This window comes from Rhinolophus hipposideros (genome assembly GCF_964194185.1).
Source record: "Rhinolophus hipposideros genome assembly, chromosome: X".
NCBI classification, from domain to species: Eukaryota; Metazoa; Chordata; class Mammalia; order Chiroptera; family Rhinolophidae; genus Rhinolophus; species Rhinolophus hipposideros.
The window spans coordinates 33,292,288-33,309,011 of NC_138046.1; the positions used below are offsets into that span (position 1 = coordinate 33,292,288).

The 16,724-nt window shown below is 39.7% G+C and overlaps 1 pseudogene across 1 annotated transcript; it reads right to left on the bottom strand.

Annotated features, from left to right (window-relative positions):
- Positions 1-12,071: 12,071 nt before the first annotated feature.
- Positions 12,072-13,226, bottom strand: LOC308495296 (large ribosomal subunit protein uL4-like; annotated as a pseudogene). Its single transcript has one exon. The product of its transcript is annotated as a large ribosomal subunit protein uL4-like (transcript).
- Between the last annotated feature and the right edge of the window lie 3,498 nt (positions 13,227-16,724).

Here is a 16,724-nt window from a genome sequence, read left to right on the forward strand (position 1 = left end):
AATTCTTTTCTGCCTTCCTCTTACTTATATATTTCAAAGCACATTTTTCCTGTTCAGAATTATCCCCACCCTTTAACCTGGGAGTGAAAGGAATTTCCCACTGCAAATGTTTCTTTCTTTCTACTGTGCCCATAAATTATGTTTCTGAAGCATTGATTCACAATAATGTCCAAAGCAGTATTCACTCCACACTCTGGGGGTCAGAAAACTTTTGGCATAATCTCAGATCTTGAAAGTAACATGGAATTAATTACCATGTTTGTAAGACATTTGTTGCCTCCTCTTTCTTTATGTGTATGAGCTCACCCCTTTGGTGTGGAAGATATGAGTAAAGAGGCGAGAAGGAAAAATCAAGAAATGATACCTTAATTTTTGTGTCCTAACAAGAAGCTCCAAATACTTTGATTGTATAATGCTGCTTTAGTCTTTACAACTTCCCTGCCAACTGTGTATGTGGGAGCTAACAGGAAGGACTGCCACAATCGTTTAACCTTTCAGTTATATTATCTGTTAACTGGGAATAATACTACAGGCTTGACATGCTTTGGGTCTTTGATGATGAAGTTAATAAGAAATATAATACATGAATTCATTCTCCTTTTTAAAAATCAGAACATTAAAAAGTTAAAGTTAAAATCTCTGTATTAGTCAGACTCTCCAGAGAAACAGAACCTATAGAATATCTATAATAATCTACATAACTATATCTACATCTATCTTTCTGTATATATATATAAATACCATATTTTTACAATATTGTATTTTTATGTGTGTGTATATATGTTATACATATATGTATACATATTATGTACTATATGTATATTATATATTTAATATATTACACACACACACAGAGGAGAGAGAGAGAGAGACTGATTGATTATAAGGAATTCATTCAACACAATTATGGAGGTTGAGAAGTCCCAAGATCTGCAGTTGGCAAGCTGGAGGGAGATACTGGAAAGCCAGTGGACTCTTTCCAGTCCAAGAGCTAACAGGTTGGAGACCAAAGAAGACTTGACTCACCTGGGTCGCTGGGTACTGGCTGAAAGGCAGGTTCTGATTCAGCAGGTCCGAGGTGGAGCCTGACAGTCTGTGTTTCCAGCAAGCATCTGGTGTGTCAATGCTGCTCGTCCCTGAGCCCCACCTTGAGTGGCAGGGACCTAGGACGGGGGACTACAGACTTGCTGTCAAGGGCCAGAGAGTAAATACTTGAGGCTTTGTCACTTCTCGTTCCCGCTGATGTCACACAAAAGCAAACACAGACGTGTGGAATGAATGGGAAGGGTTGTTGTATAAAATTTTATTAACAACACAGGCTGTGGGCTCGATGTGGCCACTGGTGTAGGTTGCGGACCCCTGGTGTAGATCAAGACCGACTCAGGTGGGATGTGAAATGCTGGTATCAGCTGTGAGCCAGTGGGACCAAGCAGGGTGCCTCAGAGTATTGAAATAAGAGTGGAAGACTGCGTGAGTGTGTGAGTGTGAGTCTGTGTGGGTGTAACTTTGAGTGTGAGTGTGTGCAAGTCTATATATGTGAATCTTTGAGTGTGTGTGGCAGGTGTGCCCACACGGGCCGTGGGTGGAGGTGAGGGCGAGGCCAGTTGTTCTGGTGGTTTGGAGTCAGGGACGGGACAGTCTCAGAGATAATTTGAACAGCTCACGCAGCAATCAGGCAGAGGGAGGACAGCCTCTCTGTTCTATTCTGGCCTTCAACTGATTGGATGAGGCCCACCCACACTAGGGAAGGCAATCTGCTTGACTCAGCCTACTGATTCAGATGTTAATCTCATCCAAAAATATCCTCACATGCTCAGAATAGCGTTTAACCAAATATCTGGGAAGGCAGTAGCCTAGTCAAGTTGACACCTCAAATTAACCATTACAGTCCCCTTGGCCACCTATCCAACACGCTCCCCTCCCTACTTCCCATAGATAACCATTTTTGAGTTTGATGTAAATTTTTCTAGACAAACCTTTTAAATATATTACCATTTAGGTATATAAAAATATATAGTACTAGTGACGTCATAGGAATGGTGGCAGCGGGACACACTTTCTGCCTTCTCCTCCGGATCTTATTACAAACGATACATATAACCCATCAAAGAACTCTTTGCTCGTCACACAGAACAGCTAAGAGATTCGTGGAAGGATTACTTGAAGGTGCGCAAATTGCGCAAGCAGGGGAAGAAGGAAGGGAGTGGAATGGAAACGCACGGTCCCACAGTGGCAGTAATGCGGCAGGCAAGAAGCACGGGACCCCAGGGCAGAACAGAGAACACAAAAGCCAGGAGGTGGGCTTTTTCCCTGTGTCCCACTGCCGATCGCTGGCCGGGGGGGTGGGGGTGGCCGGCAGCTAGGTGGGCCCTAGGGCGGACAAAGAACACAGACTCCATACCTGGGCCCCAACCTCCGCTCTTCCAATCCTACCCCCGCCCTTCCAGAGACTTAAACTGGCCCCTGAACTGAGGAGTAGTGTCAAATTACTGAGGGGCCCTAGTGCTCAGGCTCTGGGAAGACTGACAGGCAGCTCTGACCCAGGGAAGAGGCTGGGAAGAGTGTGATTTTGGCTGGGCTAGGAGAGAAGAGACTCCTCCACCCCCAGTCACCACCCTTTCTGGCCTGCGGGAAGAGTGTGACACGGCTCGGCTGGAAGAGAGAAGACCCCTCCATCCCCAGTCCCCACCCTTTATGGCCTTCCTAGGGCGGGGCAAGTGCAACTGCGGAGGCACTCCCAGAGATCAGCATTAAGAGGCACACGCAGCTCCCGGCTTTCAGCAGCTTAGAAATCTCCCGCCCGCCACACACACACACACACACACACACACACACACACACACACACACGAAAGAAATGCCCTAAGACTCAGGAGTACTGGACACAGTGCTGGGGTTGCTATTCTCAGTGTGTATATGTGCAGGCAAGGGCAGAAACTGCACTGACTTTGTAAAAACTATCATCCAGACCCCCCAGCCCCACGCATTTAAATCTACAGTTCCAAAGTCACTCTGGGCATCAGGTGTCCGGTTCTGCCAGAGTAAGAGGCAGGGGACTCTTTGGTACAGCAGAGGACAACCTGGAGATTACTTGGTGGACTTAAGCCAAGACTGGCGCGGCTTTTTGTTTTGCTTTGTTTTGTTTTGTATTGTCTTTATATCTTTGATATCTTTGCCTGTGTTGAGTGGGGGTTATCAGGTGTTTTTACATGTGAATGTATTTGATTTTTTGTTGTTGCTGTTGTTGTTATGCTTGGTGATTTGCTTTGTTCTGAAATTGCCCTACCAGGACCCAGCTTAAGAGAGACAAGATTCAACATATCCAGAGGCCAACTCCAGACCAAACCAGAGTACTACCGGGTTTGACCTACAAGTCACACACCCAGAGGGAATTCTCTGAAGGCACAATAGCCCATAGAGGCCAAACCACATTTAAGTGGTCAGTCCTCACGCAGCAGAACAACCTGCGGTGGGCAGAGCCAAGTCTCACAACTAGTCAGCCTGGGAGTTAACCCCACCTACTCACAAGCAAAAAGCAATTAAAGATCTTCTTTAACAGGACAATATACACAACACAAGAGTCACCTTTGGAGCACACACAGAGGGAAGAAGGAAGTAGTAAAAGTCAAATATAAAGGATAAATATTACATAAGATAACCCAGCAAGAACTAAGAACTCTAGGGGATCTACCAAATACATCAAAGCAAACACAGAGAGTCAGCCAGAATGGGGAAACAAAGAAACATTTCCCAAATGAAAGAACAGAAGAAAACTCCACAACTGGAACCAAATGAAGCAGAGGTAACCAACCTATCAGAGACAGAGTTCAGAACACTGGTGATAAGAATGTTTAAGGAGCTTAGAGAAGACATAAAGAAGGATGTAGAAATCATAACGAACAACCAGTTAGAACTAAACAACACAATTACCGAAATTAAGAACTCACTTGAAGGAATTACCAGCAGGTTAGATGAAGCAGAGGATCGAATCAGCGACTTAGAAGACAAGTTAGCAGAGATCACCTAAACAGAACAACAGAAAGAAAAAAAGAATAAAAAACAATGAAGATGGTTTAAGAGACCTCTGGGATAACATCAAGCGCAACAACATGGGTAACATAGGAATACCAGAAGGCGAAGAGAGGAAGCAAGGGATTCAGAACATATTTGAAGTAATAATGTGCGAAAACTTCCCTAACCTGATGATGGAAACCAACATACAGGCCCAGGTAGTGCAGAGAGTTCCAACCAGGATAAACCCAAACAGGTCCACACCAAGACACACATTATAGTTAAAATGGCAAAGCTTAAAGACAAAGAGAGAATCCTAAAGGCGGCAAGAGAAAGACAGAGGGTTACATACAAGGGAACTCCCATAAGACTATCAAATGACTTTTCTACAGAAACATTGAAGGCCAGGAGGGAGTGGCAGGAGATACTCAAAGTGATGGAACACAAAGGCCTACAACCTAGATTGCTTTATCCAGCGAGCCTATCATTTAAAGTTGATGGAGACATAAAGAGCTTCCCAGAAAAGAATAAGCTAAAGGAATTTATTACGAAGCCAGCATTGCAAGAAATACTAAAAGGACTTCTGTAAATAGAAGAAAGATGAAAACAATCTAACTACAAATTTAAAAATGGCAATAACTATGTACCTATCAATAATCACTTTAAATGTAAACGGATTCAATGATCCAATCAAGAGACATAGGGTGGCTGAGTGGATAAGAAAGCAAGACCCTTGCATATGCTGTATACAAGAGACTCACCTCAGATCAAAAGACACACACAGGCTGAAAGTGAAGGGTTGGAGTAAGATATTTCATGCAAATGGAAATGAGAAAAAAGCTGGAGTTGCAATACTTACATCTCACTAAATAGACTTTAAAATGAAGAACATATTAAAAGATAAAGATAGGCATTATATAATAATAAAGGGATCGAACCAACAAGAGGACATAACCCTAGTAAACATCTATGCACCCAACATAGGAGCACCTAAATATATAAAACAGGTACTGACTGACATAAAGACAGAGATCAACAGTAACACTATCATAGTAGGGGACTTCAACACACCTCTGACAACAAGGGACAGGTCTTCCAGACAGAAAATCAATATGGAAACAACAGCCTTAAATGATACTTGGACCACTTGGACTTTATCGATGTTTTCAGAGCATTTCACCGCAATGCTGCAAAATACACGTTTTTCTCAAGCACACATGGAACATTTTCCAAGATAAACCATGTGTAGGCTACAAAACAAGTCTTGATAAATTTAAGAAAATTGAAATCATACCAATTGTCTTCTCTGATCTAAGTGCTATGAAATTAGATATGAACTACAGGAAAAAAACTGGAAGACACACCAATTCATGGAGGCTGAATAACTTATTACTAAATAATGAATGGGTCAAGCAGGAGATCAAGGAAGAAATCAAAAGATATCTTGAGACAAACGAAAATGAAAACACCACCACCCAAAATCTATGGGATGCCACGAAAGCAGTCCTAAGAAGGAAGTTCATAGCACTGCAGGCCTACCTAAAGAAACAAGAAACATCACTAATCGACAGTTTATCTTTACACTTAAGGGATCTGGAAAAAGAACAGCAAAATAAGCCCAAAGGGAGCACAGGGAAGGAGATAATAAAGATCAGAGCAGAAATAAATGAAATAGAAACCAGAAAAACAATACAAAAGATCAATGAATCCAAGAGTTGGTTCTTAGAGAAGATAAACAAAATTGACAAACCTTTAGCCAGACTCATTAAAAAAAAGAGAGAGAGAACCCAAATTAATAAAATCAGAAATGAAAGTGGAGAAGTGGCAACAGACACCACAGAAATACAAAACATTTTAAGAAATTACTATGTGCAACTATATGCCAACAAATTTGACAATCTGGAAGAAATGGACAATTTTCTAGAGGCATACAACATTCCAAGGCTAACTCAAGAAGAAACAGAAAGCCTGAACAGTCTGATTACCACCAGGGAAATTGAATCAGTAATCAACAATCTCCCAACAAACAAAAGCCCTGGACCAGATGGCTTTACAGGTGAATTTTACAAAACATTCAAAAAACAATTATCACCTATTCTCCTCAAGCTCTTCCAAAAAAATCCAGAAGGAGGGAAGACTCCCAAACACTTTTTACGAAGCTCTATCACCCTGATCCCAATATCAGACAAAGACACCACCAAAAAAGAAAACTAAGGCCGATATCTCTAATGAACATAGATGCAAAAATTCTCAACAAAATATTAGCGAACAGAATTCAGCAATACATTAAAAAGATCATACACCATGATCAAGTGGGATTCATCCCTGGTATGCAGGGGTGGTTCAACATCCGCAAATCAATTAATGTGATACACCACATTAACAAAATGAAAAATAAAAATCACATGATCATATCAATAGATGCAGAAAAAGCATTTGATAAAATCCAGCAGCCATTTATGATACAAACCCTTAAGAAAGTGGGAATAGAGAGATTATATCTCAACATAATAAAGGCCATATATGACAAACCCACAGCTAACATCGTACTCAATGGGAAAAAGCTAAAACCATTCCCCCTAAGATCAGGAACAAAACAAGGTTGCCCACTATCTCCACTTCTATTCAACATAGTGCTGGAAGTTTTAGCCACAGCAATCAGACAAGAAAAAGAAATATAAGGCATCCAAATTGGTAAGGAGGAAGTAAAATTATCTTTGTATGCAGATGATATGATACTATATATAGAGAACCCTAAAGACTCCACCAAGAAACCATTAGAGCTGACAGATGAATTTAGTAAAGTAGCAGAATACAAAATTAATATTCAGAAATCAGTTGCATTTGTATATACCTATAATAAAACATCAGAAGGAGTAATTAATAAAACAGTCCCATTTACAATTGTTCCAAAGACTACAAAATACCTGGGAATAAATTTAACCTAAGAAGTAAAAGATCTGTACACAGAAAATTATAAGACACTGAAGAAAGAAATGAAAGAAGATATAAATAGATGGAAACACATATCATGTTCATGGATAGGAAGAATTAATATAGTTAAAATGTCCATACTGCCCAAGGCAATATACATATTCAACACAATTCGTATCAAACCACCAACGACGTTTTTCACAGAAATAGAACATATAGTCCTAGAATTTATATGGGACCATAAAAGACCCAGGATAGCCTCAGCAATCTTGAGAAATAAGAACAAAGTGGGAGGTATAACAATACCTGACTTCAAATTATACTACAAGGCTACAGTAATCAAAACAGCATGGTACCGGCATAAAAACAGACACATAGATCAATGAAACAGAATAGAGTCCAGAAATAAATCCATGCCTATATGGCCATCTAATCTATGACAATGGAAGCAAGAATGTACGATGGGGTAAAGACAGCCTATTCAATAAATGGTGCTGGGAAACCTGGACAGACACAGGCAAAAAAATGAAGCTGGACTACCTCCTTACACCATATACAAAAATAAATTCAAAATGGCTTAAAAACTTAAATGTAAGATCTGAAACCATAAAATACCTAGAAGAAAATATGGGAAGAAACTTCACAGACATTACCTGGAGTAGGATTTTTACTGATATATCCCCTCGAGCTAGGGAAGTAAGAGAAAAAATAAACATGTGGGATTACATCAAACTAAAAAGTTTTGTCACAGCAAAGGAAACCATCAATAAAACAAAAATGGATCCTACTGAATGGGAAAAGATATTTGCCAATGATATATCTGATAAGGGGTTAATATCACAAATCTATAAAAAAAACTCACTCAACTCAACTCCAAAAAAACAAGCAACCCAATTAAAAAAAATGGGCAGAGGACTTGAAGAGACATTTTTCTAAAAAGGCCATGCAGATGGCAAACAGACATATGAAGAAATGCTCAACCTCACTAACCATCAGAGAAATGTAAATAAAAACCACAATGAGATACCACCTCACCCCAGTCAAAATGGCTATCATCAATAAATCAGCAAACAACAAGTGCTGGCGTGGATGTGGAGAAAAGGGAACTCTTGTGCACTGTTGGTGGGATTGCAGATTGGTGCAGCCACTATGGTAAACAGTATGGAGGTATCTCAAAAATCTGAAAATGGAACTACCCTATGATCCAGCAATTCCACTCCTAGGCGTCTATCTGGAGAAATCCAAAACCCCAATTCAAAAATCTATATGCACTCCTATGTTTATTTCAGCACTATACACAATAGCCAAGACATGGAAACAACCGAAATGGCCATCGGTAGATGACTGGATTAAGAAGCTGTGGTACATTTATACAATGGAGTATTACGCAGCCATAAAGAAGAAAGAAATCTTAACCATTTGCAACAACATGGATGGACCTAGAGAACATTATGTTAAGTGAAATAAGTCAGCCAGAGAAAGACAAGTACCATATGATCTCACTTATATGCCGAATCTACAGAAGAGAATAAGTGAATGAACTAATCAGAAACAGTTTTGGGGACAAAGAGGAAAAACTGAGGGTTGTTAGATGAGCGGGGCGGGGGGGGGGTGAAGGCGGAAGGTGAGGGGATTATAAAACAGTCGGTAACCACAAGATGGCCACGAGGTTTCCAACTATAATTTTATATATATATAAAGTAGTTATGGGGATGTTGGGTATAGCATAAAGAATATAATCAATAATATTGTAATAAATATGTATGGTGTCAGAGGGATACTAGATTTGTTGGGGTGAAAGATGGAAGAGTGTCTGGGCCAGGGTGAAAAAGGTGAAGAGATTAAGAAGTGCAAATTGGTAGTTACAAAATAGTCATGGGGATGAAGGGTATAGCATAAGGAATATAGTCAGTAATATTGTAATAACTATATATGGTATCAGATGGGTACTAGATTTATTGGGATGATCACTTCGTAAGTTATACAAATGTCTAATCACTGTTATACACATGAAACTAATATACTATTGTATATCAACTGTAATTAAAAAAATAAAACAATTATTTAAAACAAATACATAGTAGGGGCCGGCCGGGTGGCTCAGGCGGTTAGAGCTCCATGCCCCTAACTCCGAAGGCTGCCGATTCGATTCCCACATGGGCCAGTGGGCCCTCAACCACAAGGTTGCCAGTTCGATTCCTCGAGTCCCGCAAGGGATGGTGGGCAGCGCCCCCTGCAACTAAGATTGAACAGGGCACCTTGAGCTGAGCTGCCTCCCAGGTGGCTCAGTTGGTTGGAGTGCGTCCTCTCAACCATAAGGTTGCCGGTTCGACTCCTGCAAGTGATGGTGGGCTGTGCCCCCTGCAACTAGCAACGGCAACTGGACCTGGAGCGGAGCTGCGCCCTCCTCAACTACGACTGCAAGGACAACAACTTGACTTGGGAAAAAGGCCTGAAAGCATACACTGTTCCCAAAAGTTCTGTACCCCTTCCCCAATAAAAAAGAAAAAAAAGAAAGTTAAGGAACATTTAAAAAAAATACATAGTAGTATTGTATTACAGTATTTGACATAAATTATATGCCACCATACATATCCTTTTGTGGCTTGTGGTTTTATTTACTGTTTTTGAAATTTATTAGGGTGACAATGGTTAGTAAAATTACATTAGTAATTAGTAATGGTTAGTAAAAATGGTTAGTAAAATTACATAGGTTTCAAGTATACAATTCTGTAATACATCATACATATATGAGGTTTAACAATTAAGGTCGCAAACTCATCCTAGAAAAAGTGCTACATACCTCACTGCTGAATATCACTACAGTCACCTTAAAAGTAGTCCCCTTGGGAAGCTATGCACTGATGTCAGTGCCTAGTCCACCCTTCAAAGCAATTTTGGAACTCTTTTTTTTCTGGAAAGACAATCAGAGTTGTCGTCGTATTACTCTTGCTGTCCTGAATGTCACCAAAATGTCTTCCTTTCAATATTTCCTTTACTTTGAGTAAAGAAAGAGGTCATTGGGGGCCAGACCAGGTGAGTAGGAAGGGCGTTCCAATACAGTTATTTGTTTACTGGCTAAAAACTCCCTCACAGACGGTGCCATGTGAGCTGGTGCATTGTTGTGATGCAAAAGCCATGTATTGTTGGTGAAAAGTTCAGGTCATCTAACTTTTTCACACAACCTTTTCAGCACTTCCGAATAGTAAACTTGGTTAACTGTTTGTCCAGTTAGTACAAATTCATAATGAATAATCCCTCTGATATTAAAAAAAGGTTAGCTGCAATGTGATTCTGCAGCTCCTCCTATCTAGTTCTCTTCTCCTTGAACCTTGGCTGACCGTGTAACTTGCTTTGCTAACTTGCTAATTTGCTAACTTGTAACTTGCTAACACAATGAACAGAAGTGACATGGGGTTTCTAAGCCTAGGTGGGCCTTAGGAGAACTAGAAGTTTCTGTTCTTGCTTTTGGAATCCAGTTGCCATGGAAAAAAAGTCCAGACTATCCTGCTAGAAAGAAGCTATGTGGAGAGAGAGGCCCTGGAGAATGAGACCACATGGAGAGAAAGGACCAGGTGTGACTGTCCCAGATGACCCACTAGCTGACTGCAGCCACCCACATGAGTGAGGCCAGTCAAGACCAGAAGTGCCCAGGCAACCCACAGAATCTTCGGAAATAATAAATCAAGTAGTTTTAAGCCACTCAGTTTTGGGGAAGTTTGTTATGCAGCTAGAGGTAAGTGAGATAAGCTAACAATGGAAAGGTGAAGAGGAATTCTCCAGGAAGATAATGGAGGAAAGTGCTTTTCAGGCAAAGTGAATATTATGAGCAAAGGCGCAGAGCAGTGAAAGTGCACATCCTAACTCAGGAAGGACAAGTGGCACTTGTCTATACTTGTTTCTTGGTAGCTGTGGTTAAAGCTTGGTAGTGTGGTTAAAGGAAAAACAGAAGGTGCATGGCAGGGAGTAGCTGATGAAAGGAATATAGGATCTAAGCTGGAAGGGGAAAGTGTTGTTATCAGTTGTAATTTAATGCTGAGCTTTGACTATTCCACTTCTTAGAACGTCATACAGGAATTGTGCTTCTCTTGTAGTGTTCCTTTCCTTTATGAACTATTTTCAACCAAACCTTCTCAAATAAATTATTAAATCTTTATCTAGTTTCCTTCAATGCCATTATGTAGCAGTTACTGAGAAGCACTTTCAGAATTTAGCTGCCTGCCCAGTGTCTTTCATTTTTGCTAAGTTTGTTTTGCTGTTGATTTATTAAAGAAGCAAATATTTATTGAGTTCTTAACATACGCCAGGCACTTGGATTCAGAAAAAGTAAGCCACAGTTCTTACCTTCTAGAAGTATATAGTCTAGCTGGTGAAACTGACAGGCAGTAGGAAATGACAATGCACCATGCTTCGATCCAGAAAGGAAGAAGAGGTCTCCATATAATAATAATAATAATAATAATAATAATTATTATTATTATTATTATTATTATTTAAGACAATACTGTATTTAGAGAGAGACTTGCCATTAAGACCCTTTATTTGTTTTTGAAATAATAGACTCCAGGTTTTCAAGTGGCCATGAAACTGTGATTGGTTTAATGCAACCTAGAGACCACCTGGAAAACTTGAATGTCAATGTAAACTGTGTTCCAAAAGAGCAAACTTACATATGGCCAAACTTACATATGGAGGAAGGAGGGGGAGGGAAGGGGGAAGGGGAAGGGTAGAAAAGAAATTACCAGATGGGGGGAGGGGAAGGGGGAAGGGAGGGGGAGAAAAGAAATTACCATATAGTCCTTTAATTCTTTTATAGTATATCTAATTGACAGTTCCATTTGCCCACGTGCCTTTTTTTTTTTTACTTTTATTTATTTAAGTGTCAGTTCCAAGTCAAGTAGTTGTTTCAATCTAGTTGTGGAGGTCACAGCTCACAGTGGCCCATGTGGGGATCTAATGGGCAGCCTTGATGTTAAGAGCACCGCACTCTAACCAGCTGAGCTAACCAGCCCTCCCATGTGCCTTTTTTTTTAATTAATATGTTTCTCACAGCCTCTTTGATCAGGTTTTTTTTCAAAATTAGCTGTCCAAAGTGATTTGACTTTTACAGAATAAACAGCTTTAAGTTTATGCCACAGGCTTCTTTTCTTCTGTGGTGGGTTTCTTTTCTGCAGGCTTCTCAGCTGCAGCTTTTTGGTAGCTGCAGCCCTTTTTCCCAAAGGGTCCTTCTGCTTCGTAATGCCAACAGCCTTCTTTCCTTTCTTCTCTACTACTGGCTTCTTGCCTGGAATCCCCTTCTGATCTTATTTGGCTTCTAGTGCTGCTACTGCTTTATGCCCCCAGAGCCGGTGGTTCTTGACCTCGTGAAGAATGATGTTCTAGTGAATAATCTTTCCAGGTGGGTTTAGCTTCAACATGATTCTCAGGTTTTTCAGTGGATTCTTTTCCAGGACTCTGTGATGAATCTTCTTATGTAGTGCTTGGAGGGCTCTTTGGGTCTCTGGGCTTTTCAGGATTCTGCTAGGGTCTGTATTGAGCATCTTGTGCATGGAAAAGTTGTAGTTACTCTTGAGGGAGGAGGCTTTACACCAAGTGCCATACAATCATCCAACTTTCAGAAAGTACTTTCAGTCCAAATGCAGAAACGGCCACATGCCCACCAAGAGCATGTTTCAAAGTGTTCAGTTTGCTTACATTAAGCAGAATAATTCCAGGGATGTTTCTGAAGTCTTTGATGATGCCATTGTCCTCATTATAGGTCCCCTGTGCTGGATACAATGACAGTTGCTCATTTTGCCCTAGCTAGCTCTCATTCACTGAGAGGCATAGACCTTTTTGATATCATTCCAGGCCTTAAGCTTGACCTTTAGACATGACCAACGCCAGTAAAGCCTGAGGCAGCCAGCGCAGAGCAGATGGCATACTGTTTCTGTATTGTGTTCACTCCGTAGTGCCAACAGCACCGGGTTTGGGTTGGTGCAAACAGGCAGCCCCCACGATACATATTGCCAAAAGCACCATGGCCAAAGCAATAAATCCCACAACCTGAACTCTAGGAATCCGAGCCACAGCTCTGCCAGGACCCATGGCTCAGCACCACTTTGATGACCTGCTAATTCACAGAGAGCATAGGGCTGTCTGTTGTTTTTACACAAGTTGGTGTGAACAAAGTTCACAATATTTGGTCGAATATCTGGTTGAACACAGCAGGCAAAGTAACACTTTGCCAGATAATGCACCCTTTTTGGACTATACCAATATCAGTAGACGAGCACAAGCCATGGCAGGGAGAGGAGACGTCCATGCTCCTCTCAACCCAGTGGCTCCTACAGGAGAAAGAAAGAAAAAAGCTGCCCATGTGTTTTTGAACACCTCTAGGAGAGCAGCCTTTCCCTCTCTCCCATGTTTTCCCTGACGTGGTGATGTGGATCCTGCACCTGCTAAGTTATGAGTTCTCTCCTATTTTATGTTGGCGCTGAAATCCCTAACTCAGCCTCCAGGAAATTATTTTCCTTCTTGCTTGGATGATATCCTTCAAGTCTTTGTGGGGATGGAAAATATCATCCTGTTGAGCCTTTAGCATGCTGTTGCAAGAATGCTGTTATTTGCCAGAAATATCTGTACAGTAGTTGGACTTTCAGCATATGCATTATTCATCACTGTTTAGTCACACCTAGTCTTTCGTATTATACCAATAAGAGATGAGGCAGAGATTTGACTTTGACCTGGAATTCTTTTCAGTTTTTATATCAATGTGTTTGTTAGTTTGATTCTATCTAAATTACCTCATTATCATGCCACACAGAATAATTTAATTAGAGAAGGTAATAATACTTAAACAGATGGGCTGAACTGGTTTTTCTTCTTTTATTACCTCAGGATAATAAATATTTAACAGAGATTATCAATGACTACAACTAGAGTCTCTCTCATCTCACTTTGTTCCTATCCATAGCTACCTTTTTGGTTCAAATATATATTCAAAACTTAGACTTAATATTTCTTCATTTCCAAAAAAAGTCTATGTCTACAACATTTGCTATTACTTGATATTTTTAGTGTGAAGACTTAACCTTTATAAGATTTATTCATTTCTCAAAACAAATTTGAGCCAGTCACTTTGCAGTGATGGCACCTGGCTTAATGGAAAATTTCTGCCAAAAGTCAGCATGATTTCCCCACCCTTATTAATAAAAATACAATTAGATAATAAAATAATTAAATAGGCACAAGAAGTACAGTTATTTGTTTTTAAAGTTCATATCTTAGACCAACTTTTAAAAGAAATAAACAAATATTGTACAATTCAGCATATTTTTTTACTACATTGTAATCTAAATCCTTTACATGGAATGTTAAGTTGTAATCAAAAACCTTTTATTCTCCTTCGCTGATTTACTGAACTTTGGTTCTGGGTCACTCAGTCCTCAGAGGACAGCTTTCCTTTCAGGGTCTAGCTTTCTTTTCTTTGCGTTCTTGCCTATGCTATTTGAGTGGAGTCTAGAAAAGTTCTGGTTAACTCTTTTTTAAATTGAAATTATTGAGATAATTGTAGATTTGCATATAGTTGTAAGGAATAATACAGATAGATCCCTTGTACACTTTGCCCAGGATCCCCCAGTGGTAACATCGTGCAAAACAATAGAAAACCAGAATATTGAGATGGATATAATCCATTGGTCTTATTCATATTTCCTCAGTGTTTTTTTTTACCATTTTTTTTTTAAATTTACTGAGGTGACAATTGTTAATGAAATTACATAATTTCAGGTGTACAATTCTGTATTACATCATCTATAAATCCCATTGTGTGTTCACCACCCAGAGTCAGTTCTCCTTCCATCACCATATATTTGATCCCCATTACCCTCATCTCCCTCCCCCCACCCCCTTACCCTCTGGTAACCACTAAACTATTGTCTGTATCTATGAGTTTTTGTTTCTCATTTGTTTGTCTTGTTCTTTTGTTGTTTTTGGTTTATATACCACATATCAGTGAAATCATAGGGTTCTCTGCTTTTTCTGTCTGACTAATTTCGCTTAGCATTATACTCTCAAGATCCATCCATGTTGTCACAAATGCTCCTATATCATCTTTCCTTAACGCCGAATAGTATTCCATTGTGTATATATACCACAATTTCTTTCTCCATTCATCTATCGAAGGAGATTTTGGTTGTTTCCATGTCTTGGCCACCGTAAACAAAGCTGCAATGAACATCAGAGCACATGTGTCTTTATGTATAAATGATTTCAAATTTTTGGGGTAGATACCCAGGAGAGGGATTGCTGCGTCATATGGTAATTCTATTTGTAATTTTTTGAGGAACCTCCACACTGCCTTCCACAGCTGCACCAGTCTGCATTCCCAAAAACAGTGTATGAGGGTTCCTTTTTCTCCACAGCCTCTCCAACACTTGTTACTATTTGTCTTGTTCATGATAGCCATTCTGACTGGGGTGACGTGATATCTCATTGTGGTTTTTATTTGCATTTCTCTGATGACTAGTGATGTTGAGCATTTTTTCATATGTCTATTTGCCATTTGTAAGTCCTCTTTGGAGAAATGTCTCTTCAGGTACTCTGCCCATTTTTCAAATGGGTTGTTTGTTTTTTTGTTGTTCAGTTTCATGAGTTCCTTGTATATTTTGGATATTAGACCCTTATCGGAGGAACTGTTTGCAAAAATCTTCTCCCATTCAGTCGGTTGCCTCTTTATTTTGTCGATGGTTTCTTTTGCTGTGCAGAAACTTTTAAGTTTCATATAGTCCCATTCGTTTATTTCAGCTTTTACTTCCATTGCCTTTGGAGTCAAATTCATAAAATTCTCTTTGACCCACGGTCCATAAGTTTAGTACCTATGTTTTCTTCTATGCATTTTATTGTGTGAGGTCTTATGCTTAAGTCTTTGATCCATTTTGAATTAATTTTGGTACATGGTGACAGGTAAGAGTCCAGTTTCATTCTTTTGCACGTGGCTATCCAATTCTCCCAGCACCATTTATTGAAGAGGATGTCTTTCCTCCATTGTATGTTTTTAGCTTCTTTGTCAAAAATTATCTGTCCATATTTATGGGTTTTATTTCTGGGTTCTCAATTCTATTCCATGGTCTATGTGTCTGTTTTTCTGCCGATACCATGCTGTTTTGATTATTGTAGCCCTGTAGTACAAGCTAAAGTCAGGCAGTGTGATCCCTCCAGCACTGTTCTTTTTTCTTAAGATTGCTTTGGCTATTCAGGCACTTTTGTGGTTCAAAACAAATCTGATGATTTTTTTGTTCTATTTCTTTAAAAAATGCCATTGGGATTTTGATGGGGATTGCATTAAATCTGTGTATTGCTTTGGGTAATATAGCCATTTTAACTATGTTGCTTCTTCCAATCCATGAGCACGGAATGTCTTTCCATTTCTTTGTATCATCTTCAATTTCTCTCAAAAATGTCTTATAGTTTTCAGCATATAAATCCTTCACATCCTTGGTTAAGTTTATTCCTAGGTATTTTATTCTTTTTGCTGCAATTGCAAAGGGAATTGTTTATTGTATTTCTTTTTCTGAGATTTCATTGTTAGTATATAGGAATGCAATGGACTTTTGTACGTTGATTTTGTAGCCAGCAACTTTACTATATTGGTTGATTGTTTCTAACAGCTTTTTGGTGGAGTCTTTAGGGTTTTCTATATATAGCATCATGTCATCTGCAAAGAGTGATATTTTAACTTCTTCATTCTCAATTTGGATGCCTATTATTTCTTTCTCTTGCCTGATGGCTCTGGCAAGG